The sequence below is a fragment of the Schistocerca americana genome, chromosome 3, assembly GCF_021461395.2.
Source record: "Schistocerca americana isolate TAMUIC-IGC-003095 chromosome 3, iqSchAmer2.1, whole genome shotgun sequence".
Lineage (NCBI taxonomy): Eukaryota > Metazoa > Arthropoda > Insecta > Orthoptera > Acrididae > Schistocerca > Schistocerca americana.
The window spans coordinates 504,798,360-504,813,382 of record NC_060121.1 but is presented as its reverse complement, the minus strand read 5'-3'; the positions used below and the strand labels follow the sequence as shown (position 1 = coordinate 504,813,382).

At 44.4% G+C, this 15,023-nt stretch overlaps 1 non-coding gene across 1 annotated transcript; it reads right to left on the bottom strand.

Moving 5' to 3' along the window:
• Positions 1 to 318: 318 nt before the first annotated feature.
• Trnag-ucc lies at positions 319 to 392 on the bottom strand. The gene has a single exon. It is a non-coding gene; the product is annotated as a tRNA-Gly (tRNA).
• Between the last annotated feature and the right edge of the window lie 14,631 nt (positions 393 to 15,023).

Below are 15,023 nucleotides of genomic sequence, written 5' to 3'. Positions count from 1 at the left end.
GGGAAAAATCAGCTGGAGCTATGAATTGAAGTTTGTGTTGGGGAGGGAGTTCGACTAGGGTAGTTCGTGCAGCAGTGTTGACCCTAATGCTGCGTTGGTGTAATGGTCAGCATTTGCGTAGTAAGCAAGAAAATCCGGGCTCGAATCCCGGCCATGGCATAAATTTCAATCCATTTCTTCAGCTTCGATCGTTATCGTAGGTAAAGATGAGATTTAAATGTCTCTGGGTAAATTTAACTATAAGAAATTGCAATGAAATGAACACCCTTAGCTGCTTACAGGCGTTGACATACGTCAACGGGGACAGATGAAAATGTGTGCCCCGACCGGGACTCGAACCCGGGATCGCCTGCTTGGATGGCAGACGCTCTATCCATCTGAGCCACCGAGGACACAGAGGATAGCGCGACTGAAGGGATTTATCTCTGGCAAGCCCCCCGCGAAACCCACATTCTCAACGTATTGTCCCGCACTACATTCGTAGTGCCCCCGCCCATTATACTCATTAGTCGCGGCGCGTTGCCGATTCCCGTAAGAGTTTGGGCACTGTTTGTGCATTCGCACAGAAGAAGAAGATGGTCAAGTGGCCGGTGAGCCTTAACTATATATTTTACTAAGATGGTATCTGTTCTTTCGGACGTAATGGGCGGGGGCACTACGAATGTAGTGCCGGACAATACGCTGAGAATGTGGGTTTCGCGGGAGGCGTGCCAGAGATAAATCCCTGCAGTCGCGCTATCCTCTGTGTCCTCAGTGGCTCAGATGGATTGAGCGTCTGCCATGTAAGCAGGAGATCCCGGGATGGAGTCCCGGTCGGGGCACACATTTTCATCTGTCCTCGTTGACGTATGTCTACGCCTGCAAGCAGCTGAGGGTGTTCATTTCATTCCAATTTCATTCTAACGAGCTGCTTGATCACCGATGGTATCTGTTCTTTCGGACATGTATTTTTATGTAAGGACCACGGCAATTCAGCCCGGAAGTTTTAATTAATAGAGAGGGATTCTCTCTTTGTAGGAGACTGTATATTCAGTGAGGTGGATAAAGAAGAAATAATCCTCCTTGTTACATTTTTTTTGCAACCAGCGAGAGACATGTCCGAAAGAACAGATACCATCTTAGTAAAATATTAATTATAAGATGTGGATGCGTGCGAGCGGCCGCCTGACGGACGTGTTTCCCGCAGGCATCACCGGCCGGTGCTGGCGCGCGACGCCGGGGAGCTGGCGCTGTGCAAGTACGCTGTGCACGTGGACGCTGAGGACGAGGGCAGCACGGAGGAGGGCGTGGCGTGGCGCCGCGTGCCCGCCACCATCACCGAGATCGAGTGCCGCGCGCAGGGCTGCCGCTGCACCGAGGCGGGCGACTACCGCTGCACGCAGCTCACCGGCGTGCTGCAGGTTGCCTACGTGGACGCCGCCACGGGCCGCCTTATCGATACGGCTCGCCGAGACGTCCGCGCCGGCTGCGTCTGCGCCGCGCGCGCCGCGCTCCACGTGCAGGCCTACCCCGCCGGCGTCGACGACTGAACCCTCTCTCCTACCTTACACGTCGCTGGCAGACTGAGTAGCTGTAGTACTTTAGAAACGTAAACGCGTGGCATGACATTTTCTCGCGCTCTCAGTCGCCTCGAGGACCGGTGCGCCTCGCCCATCGTCAGCTGATAACTAATAGCGGTGAGACTGCTGTCCAGTTTCGACAATGGTCGAGGTGCACTCGGGTGAAAACACGAAGACGCGACTGGTAGCCCGAAAAAAATTTGTTAGCCTGTAGATGTCTCATTGGCTGTGAGTCGAGCGATACTACTAATTTATTTTCTCCCGTATTTATGACTTATTTATTGACGTCGTACCGAACATGTAGTGGACTGCTGCCTGGGTAGTCGTGTTAAGCAGTCGCAGTTTTTTCCACGACTGCTGCTCAATATTTATTCCTCGTTGTTGCATCTTTCCTTTAATTTACATTTCATCGTGTACCAATAACACAACAAACTCTTATTTAAGAAGACCACCAGCCTAACAAATTTAGTAAAAGTGACGTAAATAATTAGCTATTGTAATTCAACTCTCTGACAACGCTACAATTAGTATCAGTTAAGAACTCTCAAATTGTAAAGGAATGTTATCAACGAGCGCCAAAGTACAAAATATATGTATTCTACTAAGTATGTATTTAACAGAGAATAAATATCTGTGAGTACTGAATGTATAACAAATGTTCCATTTCATGGTTTATGATTCCTTATTTTCATTCGGCCTTTGTCCCTTCCGCCGATAAACAAGTCCTAAAACTTTATGTCACATTTGGAAGTGCGTGTGTAGTCACACCCATTCTGCTTCCATATTAACATTTAATAGGCACTGGATACGTTACAAGAGTATCCAATCTTCTTGTTTCTATCTTCCAACTCCATGGTTTGTCTGGTACAGCAACCTTTGGTAACAGTTCGAAAGAAAAACAATCTTGGTTGCAAAATTTTGCAATGTATTAAAATTTTTTGATGATGCCCCAGAAAAGCGCAACGCATCAATAAATGCATTGTTTCTCCTGTAACCAAGACTATTTCTCTTTCGAAATTAAAAGAATGATTACGGTCAGCAAGAACAACACGAAAATGTCCATAATGGACTCATTATAAATCTACTGATAAAAATATCAAACGAGAAGTACGTATTCTGTCGAGGTTATAGCTAGAGAAATTCTCCTCACACTATATTCTCTGACCGCCAACTTGATACGTCAACATCACCCTACCGCGTTGTTCAGCATAAAAAGAACGACAGCGAGTACAGGATGCATAGCTCACTTAAAGCTGTGATTCACCCAATCACACGTCACCAGGAGAGGGTGCCTAAATTTACAAGAAGCTTCTGAAAAGTTCGGTGAATGATGTCAGAGAATAAAGGAAACAAAGATATAAACAAAATACATTTACTGCCCTTCAGAGTTATCACCCTTCTGACATCAGATGTAAAGCTGCTGGAAACTGTCGGCAGATGCTTCTTGTGCAATCGTTCGAAGCACCGTGGTCGTGTGTTGTCATCGAGGTCATTGTTACAGCACCCGCTGCTACCAATGCAATACAGAGCCCAAACGACTGTCAGTGGCGTGGTGTTTATTGACTTCACCGCCTCCCTCGGGTAGAAATTCATGACGAATCAAACTTTTGCTATTGAAGAAGGCTATCAACATCGTCTTAATCTCGGATTTTGTCAGCTGACTTTTGCTGGGAGGCGGGGAAGACTATGAACACAATGCCCTTGACTGCCGCTTAGTCTCCGTAACGTTTCCGTGGCACCAGGTCACATCTTATGTAATGATGCGTGTATACAACAACGCGTGATCACGGTGCTTCGAGTGACTTCACAACAAGCATTTGCTGACAGTTTGCAACAGCCACTCCCCCTAAGTCAGGAGTGTGCTGTAGCTAATGCCGATTACTCTGAAGGCCTGTAGTGGTGTTTGTTTGCAAATTTTGTTTCCGTTTTCTTCTGAGCCCATTCACCGAGATTCTGAGACGCAACTTGTACATTACAAGCGAGGAATAGATTGGTACAAAATGTTCGAATTAGACGTTGCGACTGTTGCAGAAGACTAGCTAATTCATTCCGTCTTACGGACTCTACCGATCATTGAAACCTGAACCAGAGTACAGGCAACTGTATCACATAATCGACTTCTAAATGTGTCTCTCACTGGTTGCAAAAAATGTAACAAGGAGGATTATTTCTTCTTTATCCACCTCACTGAAAATACAGTCCCTTACAAACAGAGAATCCCTTTCTAATTCACGCTAAATCTGACTCCAGAGTATCAAAGAACAGGTACAAACAGAACATGAATACACGTCTGTCGTCTAAAAAATACCAATGCACTGATCTTCCTCTGAAAATCATTCCTAACGCACCACCCTCTGAACTGAATTAACACGATTAATCTGTCCGTAATAAAGATCAGAGCACTATAGCCCCTTTGTAGACCCGCTCTGCGACTCGTAGACACTGCATGCACCGAAACTTACCCCATATGCAGATCGTGAATTTGTCTCTTTGAAAGAGATTCATCATAATATACACTACTGGCCACTAAAATTGCTACATCACGAAGATGACGTGCTACAGACGCGAAATTTAACCGACAGGAAGAAGATGCTGTGATATGCAAATAATTAGCTTTTTAGAGCATTCACACAAGGTTGGCGCCGGTGGCGACACCTACAACGTGCTGACATCAGGAAAGTTTCCAACCGATTTCTCATACACAAACAGCAGTGGACCGGCGTTGCCTGGTGAAACGTTGTTGTGATGCCTCCTGTAAGGAGGAAAATGCGTACCATTACGTTACCGACTTCGTTAAAGGTCGGATTGTAGCCTATCGCGATTGCGGTTTATTGTATCGCGACACTGCTGGTCGCGTTGGTCGAGATCCAATGACTGTTAGCAGAATATGGAATCGGTGGGTTCAGGAGGGTAATACAGAACGCCGGACTGGATCCCAAAGGCCTCGTATCACTAGCAGTCGAAATGACAGGCATCTTATCCGCATGGCTGTAACGGATCATGCAGCCACGTCTCGACCCCTGAGTCAACAGATGGGGACGTTTGCAAGAGAACAACCATCTGCACGAACAGTTCGACGACGTTTGCAGCAGCATGGACCATCAGCTCGGAGACCATGGCTGCGGTTACCCTTGACGCTGCATCACAGACGGGAGCGCCTGCGATGGTGTGCTCAACGACGAATCTGGTTGCACGAATGGCTAAACGTGATTTTTTCGGATGAATTCAAGTTCTGTTTACAGCATCATGATGGTCGCATCCGTGTTTGGCGATATCGCGGTGAACGCACATTGGAAGCGTGTATTCGCCATCGCCATACTGGCGTATCACCCGGCGTGATGGTATGGTGTGTCATCAGTTACACGTCTCGTTCAGTCCTTGTTCGCATTGACGGCACTTTGAACAGTGGACGTTACATTTCAGATGTGTTATGACCCGTGGCTCTACCCTTCATTCGATCACTGCGAAACCCTACATTTCAGCAGGATAATGCACAACCGCATGTTGTAGGTCCTGTACGGGCCTTTCTGTATACAGAAAATGTTCGACTGCTGCCGTGGCCAGCACATTCTCCAGATCTCTCACCAATTGAAAACGTCTGGTCAATGGTGGCCGAGCAACTGGCTCGTCACAATACGCCAGTTACTACTCTGGATGAACTGTGGTATCGCGTTGAAGCTGCATAGGCAGCTGTACCTGTACACGCCATCCAAGCTCTGTTTGACTCAATGCCCAGGCGTATCAAGGCCGTTATTACGGCCAGAGATGGTTATTCTGGGTACTGATTTCTCAGGCTCTATGCACCCAAATTGCGTGAAAATGTAATCATATGTCAGTTCTAGTGTAATATATTTGTCCAGTGAACACCCGTTTATCATCTGCATTTCCTCTTGGTGTAGCAATTTTAATTGCCAGTAGTGTAGGTGCATCTTCCTTCCTGCCGGCCCCTATGGCCGAGCGGTTCTAGGCGCTTCAGTCCAGAACCGCGCTACTGCTTCGGTCGCAGGTTCGAATCCTGCCTCGGGCATGGATGTGTGTGATGTCCTTAGGTTAGTTAGGTTTAAATAGTTCTAAGTCCAGGGGACTGATGACGTCAGACGTTAAGTCCCATAGTGCTTAGAGCCATTTGAACCATCTGAGCCATCTTCCTCTCTCTATCGGTTACTTGATAAATAGACCTCTTTTGTGAGACATCATTACTGATCAAGAATTGTGTTGACTATAAAAAGAGTTTAGTGGAGCGAACAGACGCAAACTTTTGTAGCAGCCCTCTATCGTTTCAACATTTACACAAGTGGGTGGCACCTGACAGCATTATGCCACTGCCTCTTACCGTCAACTGACGACCAACCTTACACAAGGGAGTCACACAAGGAAGCCACACAATCCTACGTCCGGCCATCCTGATTTAGGTTTTCCGTGATTTCCCTAAATCGCTCCAGGCAATGCCGGGATGGTTCCTTTGAAATTTCATACCTCTCTATTTTATGTCTAAAATATGATGCAATACTTTCCAATAGATCATTACTGCCAGTTGTTACTTGACAAAAACGATATTAAGAAAGCTTCAAGATAAAAAACTTTGCCGGCCGGAGTGGCCTAGCGGTTATAGGCGCTACAGTCTGGAAACGCGCGACCGCTACGGTCGCAGGTTCGAGTCCTGCTTCGGGCACGGATGTGTGTGATGTCCTTAGATTAGTTAGGTTTAAGTAGTTCTACGATCTAGGGGACTGATGCCCTCAGAAGTTAAGTCCCATAGTGCTCAGAGCCAGCCATAAAAAACATTGTTTACCTCAATTGCGCGTACAGCAAGAAGCAATAACATACGAGGGCGTGCTGAAAAGTAGTACCTCAGATTTTTTTATGACAAACGCTTTAAGACTTTTCAAATGAAACAAATGTTACCAACATTCTACGTCTTTATTTTTAATGTCTACATATTTATTTCTGTCGTGTCTACATATTTATTTATGAACATAGTCTCCCTTGGACGAACACATTTCTCACAAAGAGAGACTTGTTAACTGATACCGTCCTAGAAGAATGTTTCACTTCGTTGGCGGAGCCACAATGTCACTTCTGTTTGCAAAAGTGAAGTCCTCGAAGGTGTTCATTAAGTTTTGGAAACAAATGAAAATAGTATGGGACCCTGTTGGAACTTATGGAGGATGATCGACGACAGCGAACCTAAGGCATCGGATTGTTGCAGGTATCGCAGCGCTGCTGAAGGAGAGGATACTCCATGTGCGGACGAACTCTTCGAATTCGAAACTCGATTACAGTACGCTGTTTCTCAGCACCGACAAGTTACGATACATAGCGCCATGTCATACGCTACAATTTGGAGCCCTCTAGCGGCAGAGGGCTGCAAATACATATATATGAAGAACAATGATGTAGAATTTTAATAACGTTTGTTTTATTTAAATAGCTGTCAACGATATTTACTTGCGAGATACCCCGTGTGCACATGCTGCCACCCGATTCCTCGTTCCGAAAGCTCGCCTTAACAGACCGAGAATATTCCCTGCAGCCCAAAGGGATCATATTTGCAGCTCTTACAGACTCTTCATCACTATGCCCATCATCCAAAATACCGATATTCGCTGTGCAAAAGTACCCGCAGATCTTTTCGGGTCACCATTTCCCTTGGAGTCGAGCCAAATAGGTTTGTTCATATACTTCCCTGAAACTCAAGTTTTGTCCAGATAATAATAGTCCTATTGTCCTCCGTAACCAGTAAATGCATAGTCCACAAAAATGTAGCTCTCACGGTAGCAGTATCCCTCCGCTCCACAAGAAATTTGCGTCCATATTCATATTTTCTTAACTTAAAACCGATGTCATTAAGAAGGAAGAGAATGTATGATTCCAAGGCCTCACACTGAATTGTACGAAAGGCATTCAATAAATAATGTAACACTTTTCTTTTCTAGGTCACCGTCGACTGAAAAAATGTGGATTTCGTTCTGGGAGATTGTGGAACATTCCTGTTTCAGCCCCCATAATTTCATGAAGTTCTGATAGGTGGTGGCGCTGTACGTAGCCTTCAAAATGGCATCTGTAAAGGAGGCGTGTTCCAGCAGAGAGCTGTGTATCTTTTGGCGTAAAACAAGAGCATCGTAGATATTCATGGGCGCTTGCAGAATGTCTACAGAGAGCTGGCAGTGAACAAAAGCACGGCGAGTCGTTGGGCGAGGCGTTTGTCATACTCGCAACAAGGTCGCACAAACCTTCCGATCTCACACGTGCCGGCCGGTCGCACGCAGCTGTGACTCCTGCAATGTTGGGAAGTGCGGACATTCTCATTCGAGGTGATCGACTAATCACTATCAAACACTTCCACGACAACACACCTAAGGGGAGCTCACAAGACTTCATTGGGCTGCTCTTCCTTATCCATACTACAGCCCTAATTCCACACCTTCCGACTTCTGTCTGTTTGGTTCAATGTAGGATGCACTCCACGGAAAGCAGTCCGTGGATGATGGGGCGGTTTTTGATGCAGTAACATTTTGGTTCCGACGTCGACCAGTAGAGTGGTAACTTGCGGACGTACAGGCGCTCCCGGTATAGTGGCGTAAGGCCGCCGCATTGAACGGATACTGTGTTAAAAATAGGGTTTTGTAACCAAAAGAGTGGGGAATAATATAATATACTGGAACCTTGAATAAAACGAACCAGCTGTCAGAAAAAAAATATTGTATTACGCAGTATCTCTCATAACTGTAAGTAGAGCTGAACGTGTTGGTGGAACAAAGCAAAAACCATAAACACGGAAGTAGCGGATTGTGAGAGTAGAGTATCGCACCCGACACGGAGCAATGCAACTGCAGGCGTGGAGTGGAGTGAAACATAAGTAGCGATCCTCTGCTTTCGTGACGGTGATTGTAGTTGTGTGTCTGTACTGGCTGCTTAGCTGCTTTAGCATTGATTTTCACGTGAGCTTAGGCATGGCGAATTATTTAATCAATGTACCGCTGACTGTGTCTGAAATAACGCAGACACGACCAGTATGACATTAACGAGTGACATAATAACTTTCAGTGCATGTAATTTTTGTAGGGAGAGTCAGAAACAGAAACAGCTACCAAATGTGACGCTTACTTCTCGTTGGATTTTTTTTTTCGTAACGTGTGGCAATAATTTTAGTTTGAACGGTATTGCATCATATTTTAGATTAGAAATAGAAATATATGACATTTTTCAGCTGTAGATGCGACAGTTCAAACAAGGCAAAAAGTAGACAGGTATGAGAACTTTGCCATATGTCTACTGCATCATTCACAGCTATACGGCAAACACGTGGCGACAGAAAGTCACTGGTCAGTTCACAAGCTTGGTACAGTGGTAGTGTTGTAAGACGGCAGTTGGCAGCAGACACTGCTGCGAATTCCCTGTTCTTCAGAGGGCAGTGTGCGTATACTGAAATATATTCAATCTTTCCAACTAGATGTAGAAAAGATGTTAATAAAGAGGGACCGAGGAGACGCCTCACACTTGGACCCTAGGCACCAAAATGGTTCAAATGGCTCTGAGCACTATGGGACTTAACATCTGTGGTCATCAGTCCCCTAGAACTTAGAACTACTTAAACCTAACTAACCTAAGGACATCACACACATCCATGCCCGAGGCAGGATTCGATCCTGCGACCGTAGCAGTCGCGCGGTTCCGGACTGCGCGCCTAGAACCGCTAGAGGCACCAAAAGACACAGGGATAGGAAGGCGAAAGAATCGGTACGGTATCACATTTGTCGCGAAATGTTTCCATACCGCATAGTGCATTCAGACGTATAAACTGGCGGATAGCAACACTTTTTGGCTGTTTATTATTAACGAATCAAATTGCCTCTTAATCTAAGTCGCTAACATTAACTGATGTGGTGTCGTTTGAACTGGAAATAGCCAATTCGAATCCTTCCTACTGGCTGGCGCATCACTTGCTTCATGACCCATTGCTAGTGTAAATCCCCACCCACCTTATTACGTGCACACAGCTATAGCCGCCGTAGCGAAAGCACAGGATGCGCAAATTCGCCGCTTCCATCTCACCTAACTCCGCCTCTGAATCTGCAGTGTTACCGTGTCAGGAATCGACTGCTCCGTTGTCACATTCCGCTACGGCCGTGTGCCTATTTTCGCTTTGTATTGGATGAAATAGTAATCTGGAATTATCTGCCGACAAGGGGACGAGATGTAGTGGTGTACAGTTCCTGATCAACAGACTTTGAGTCATTGTCCAAACCTCGTTGCAGTGCCTGATGGAGTGTGTGCATCTGACACTTTTGGCGCTGATCCGCCCATCGAATGGCTACGTTAAACTTGGCGGGTCCATGGATGCTGTTCGAGGCTATGTGCCGGCACCGAGTGTCACCCCCTCCCTTCTCTCTTTTATAGTCATCAACAAACCTATCTGTAATATAATGTAGGTGAAACAGTTACAGGCAGGTTCAACTATTAAATCATATGGACCAATGCAATGGGTTATAACAACTATTTATATCACACTACAAGATCACTGACAATTTGGAGGCAGTTGAAACATCGGTCGAAGTACAGATATTACGCAACAACAAATGGTGAAGTCCGTTTCTTAACTAATACCTTCAGCTAACAATAAGTTAAAAGCTTTTTTACCTGCGCGGCCAACCCGTCGCAGACACCTCCCTCTGTGACTGTCGATCATATAACGACCCAGCACCCAGTGTGCAGACACCTTCTCTCACGTGTAAGGCCGTCCGTTCCAACTACCATCTACATTCCAGTATTTACCAAAGATAAATTTTATAGTTTGTCATGTCACAAGTCCAGTACAAGAAACAATGTCTAGGTAGTATTATTATTACTATGACAGTGTACTAATTTCAAGCTAGACAAATTAAAAGTAAAAACTAGTTTAATAAATTTTATTGATTCCCTCTGCAACTGAAGACACGAACCAGTACCACTTACATTCTTTTATGCAGGGTGCAACAACCGATACTGACAAACTTTGAGGAATTTTAGAGGATGCAGGGTATGCAGGATAGTCAACCAATGACACTACCGAGCATCTAAGCCACAAAAGGTAACGCTCGTCGCAAAATCGCCTCTTCGGAAGCAAACATGAGTTGTTTGTACGCTGACACCTCTGCTGTTGCAGCGCTCAGAAATCTCCACTGTGTTTCTTTCACGAGCGTGGACGCTGCACATCCTAAATGTTGTCAGACCTGTGGCGGGAGGTATTGCTTGTGGTGCGTCAGCTTAGAAACCTAAGTTTGCTACCTAAGGAGTGACCCTGCAGCATGTGCACACCCCAATAGCTACAACACTCTATTGCGTCTGTTGACTTTCCAGACATAACACTTATCCTCAGTTTGATCCTCAATTCATCCCCTAAAATCTCGAAATGTTTGTTAGTATCATTTTTTTATACCCTGCGTTGAAGAATCTAAGTGGTACTGGTCCGTCTCTTCCCTTTACACTGGACATCTATTAAAATTTATTAAACTAGTTTTTATTTTTAGTTTAACTTGAATTAACACTTTATAATGGTAATACAACCTACATATTGTTTCTTGCATTGGCCATTCATGCTGCAGATTACAAGATACAATCTTCTGAATACAGACAAAGTAGCGAACCCGACAATACTTCGCCATTACTAAATATGAATAGGATTTGGATATACGTCATTATCTTCTTCTCCTCCCTCTCTGTCCATCACCTACTCCCCCCCCCCCTTTCTATCTCCTCCTCGCCCTCTCTCTGTCCTTCTCCTCCCTTCCCCTCTCCCCCTCCCTCCACCTCCCTCCCTCTTTCTGACAATGCGCCTTGTTTGTCGTTATTGCCAACGGAACCGTGAATGGAAATAGGCACCGATTAAAATGAACGAGTAAATCGGTTGGGATCATTAGTATTCGGAATATGAGAGGCCACTCCTGTCGGTGAATCTGTCAAGATAGCAGCTTCAATTAGTGTTCTAGTTTTTAACTTACAAATGGGTGGGATTACAAAGTTTCACACGATTCAGATTCCGTAGTAGCATTCTGTACAAAGCTGATAGCCGTACATATAACTTCCTTTTTTCGATGAAAACCGACTATTAGAAAGAAAACAAAACAGGACATTGTTGAGTATAAATTTTTGTTTTAAATTATATACAAGGAGGCAAAATACGAATGGGAGAAACAATTTATGTAATGCCATAAACGCCCTGCTATCGCAGTTAAAAATGACTGCGAAAACGAAACGAAACCACACTTTTGCACAGCACAACATTGCACTCCATTTTCTTCGCAGTTGGTTTTACAAGGAAACTAGTACACTGTTGGCATATACATACAGCCTATGTCCATGTCAATGTTTATTAGAGTATCGTTCAAAACTGTGAAGTAAGTCGGTCAAGAATTTTTCGATATTTTTGGTAACAACTTTTCCCTAGTCTATATCTGGAACCTCAAGAAAATGGAATCAACAATAGCAATGCAAAATTTCGTTGTGGGTAAAATTAATTGCCAAGGTGCATATGAAAGAAAGGAGAAATAAATTCAACATTCCTACTATGACAACTTCTGCCACAGCTTGGACTGCATACATGTACGAGGGGCGCTCGGTAAGTAATGCAGTGGGTCAATCGGTTGGGAGCGTTGGTATTCGGAGTATGAGAGGCCTCTCCTGAAGGTGAATCTGTCAAGATAGTAGCTTCAATTTTTTGAAAGCAAGTGTGTTTTATTCAGGATTACAATGCACCACACATTATTTTGGCTACAAAACCCTAATTTGCAACGTAATCTCCGTTCAGTGCAATTGCCTTACGCCACCTTACTGGAGGGCTAGTATGCCGCCACGGTCCCATTCCACTAGTCGATATCGGTGCCACATCTTACTGCATTAATAGCCTCACCATCATGCATGTGTTGCTTCCCGCGAGGTCCGTTCTGTAGGATGGATGAGGAAGAACAGTCCAAAGAAGTTTTCTGAGCTCCTCTCTTGTGCGCAGGGTTGTGTGACGCCTTGCATTGTCATGGAGAAAGAGACTTTCGTTTGCATTTTTGCGGCGACGAACTCGCTGAAGTCGTGTCTTGAATTTCCTGAGGGTAGCACAATACATTTCAGTGTTGATCATTGCACCATGAGGGATGACATCAAACAGAATGACCACTTCAGTCTTAGAACACCGCCGTCATGATTTTACCGGCTCTGAGGGTGTGGCTCTGAATAATTTCCTTGGCGGAGAGTTGGTATGGCGCCACTCCATGGATAGCCGTTTTGTTTCCGGTACGAAGTGATGAACCCATGTTTCATCGCCTGTGACGAAGTTCGACAAAAAATTGTCACGATCAGCCTCGTAACGCGCAAGCAGTTCCGCACAGATGGTCTTCTCTTAAGCGATGAGGAACCTAGCCTTCACACACCTTTGAGTAACGCAACTGGTGAGCGAGGTGTCAGTAGTACCAACAGAGACGTCCAGTAGTACAGCGCGGTGTCTCCCTGTGATCTGTCCATCACCTCGACTGAGAGTGTCCGCACTTCCCAACACTGCCGGAGTCATAGCAGTCGGCCGGGGTGGCCGAACGGTTCTAGGCGCTACAGTCTGGAACCGCGCCATCGCTACGGTCGCAGGTTCAAATCCTGCCTCGGGGATGGATGTGTGTGATGTCCTTAGGTTAGTTAGGTTTAAGTAGTTGTAAGTTCTAGGGGACTGATGACCTTAGAAGTTAAGTCCAATAGTGCTCAGAGCCATTTGAACCATTTTTGTAGTCATAGCTATGTGCGGCCAGCCGGTACACGGGAGACCGAATTGTTTGTGCGACCATGTTGCGATGATGACAGACGCCTTGCCCAACGACTCACCGGTCTTTTGTTCACTGCCAAATTTCCATAGACTTTCTGTAAGCACCTATTAACATCTGCGATGCTCTGTTTTTCCGCAAAAAAAAGAGGAAAGACCTCAATCCAAGCTCTCTGCTTGGGACGAACGGTTACAGACGAGTTTTTGAATGCTACGTATTGCACCGCCACCTATCAGAACCTTATGAATCTATACGGGCTGAAGCCGGAATATTCCACTACGTCCCACAGAAATATCACATTTTTTTTTTTCAGACGAAATTGGCAAAGACAAAAATGCGTTGCATTATTTCCTGAACGTCCTTGTAGTATGTAGAGGATGATTCTGAGGTCATACTCCATAGAAAGAGGCCTAAATCGGTGATTCAATAGTCTTGGCCCATAGTACAAAGCTGTATTCAGGGATATGACAGGAACGACCATTCAAAACAAAAAAGTCTAATAAACATGAGCTCTAAAGCGCATACTACTTCATCTTCGATACTGTGAAACAAATCTCTTGTACTGCAAGGTCTTTTGTTTCCATATTTTCGTAAGAAGTAGTATAGACCAAAACAAGAAAAAAGTCCAGTAAACAGCGGCTCTAAAATGCCTACCACAAGAGCTATGAGCATTTCTTTATCTTTGATACTGAGAAACAAATGTTTGTTACTGAACAAGTGTACATAGCTCTTAAAGCCCATGTTTCCTAGATAATTTTTTCTTGCTTTGATCCATATTAAGTCATCCCAAAATTCGGAAAGCAATGACCTTGCAGTGGAAGAGATTTCTTTCAGAGTGTCGTAGATGAATAAGTGCTCATAGTATATGTATGACTTTTAGAGGCCATGTTGACTAGACTTTCTGCTTCGAATGATCCGTCTTGTCATATCCCTGAATACAACTTTGACTTACGGGTCAACACTATTGAATTACTAATGTAGAATTTTCCTTTAGGGCATAACTTTTGAACCACCCTGCATAATCTAATTGCTCCTAACTGGAAAGCGATACCTCCCCCTTTAGATGTTTAAAAACAACTTTGCTATGTTAGATACAGCAAAGTATGACCTGAAGTGCATCAAATTTATATTACCCAGAGAACATATTTTTCCTTGCAAACACTTTGAGTGTGATGCGTTACTTACGGTGAGTTGGAACGCCCTATCCCGGCAATGTTAAATTTAGTGACTTGGCTTCTCTGTATTTCAGGAACCACTGTAGCCATTGAAATGAAACTTTTACAGGACCTTAAACAGTATTTTCTGAGTCTACTGAACTACAATAATTGCATTTTAGCAAATGCTTTCGGAAATACAATTTTTAATTACATGGTTACAATTTTGTGTAGTTTTTTGGTACATTATCCTAAATAATTTTAATTATACATAACATTATGTTCTTCTTTTAGTTCAGTACACTCAAGAGATGTATGTTTTTACTCCCTGAAAATTTGAATACTCCACTGGAAATGGTTTATGAGATTTATGGAAAAATGCAACAGAAAATGTAAATTTTCAGGAACGGCTTCTAAAGTTTCAAAAGACTGTAACTCACTTAATATATGCTTAATTTTTTTATTCTTAGTCACTCAGAAGCACCCTGCTCCATACTGTATATCATCCTTTTGATCTTTTTACAAGTTTTTTT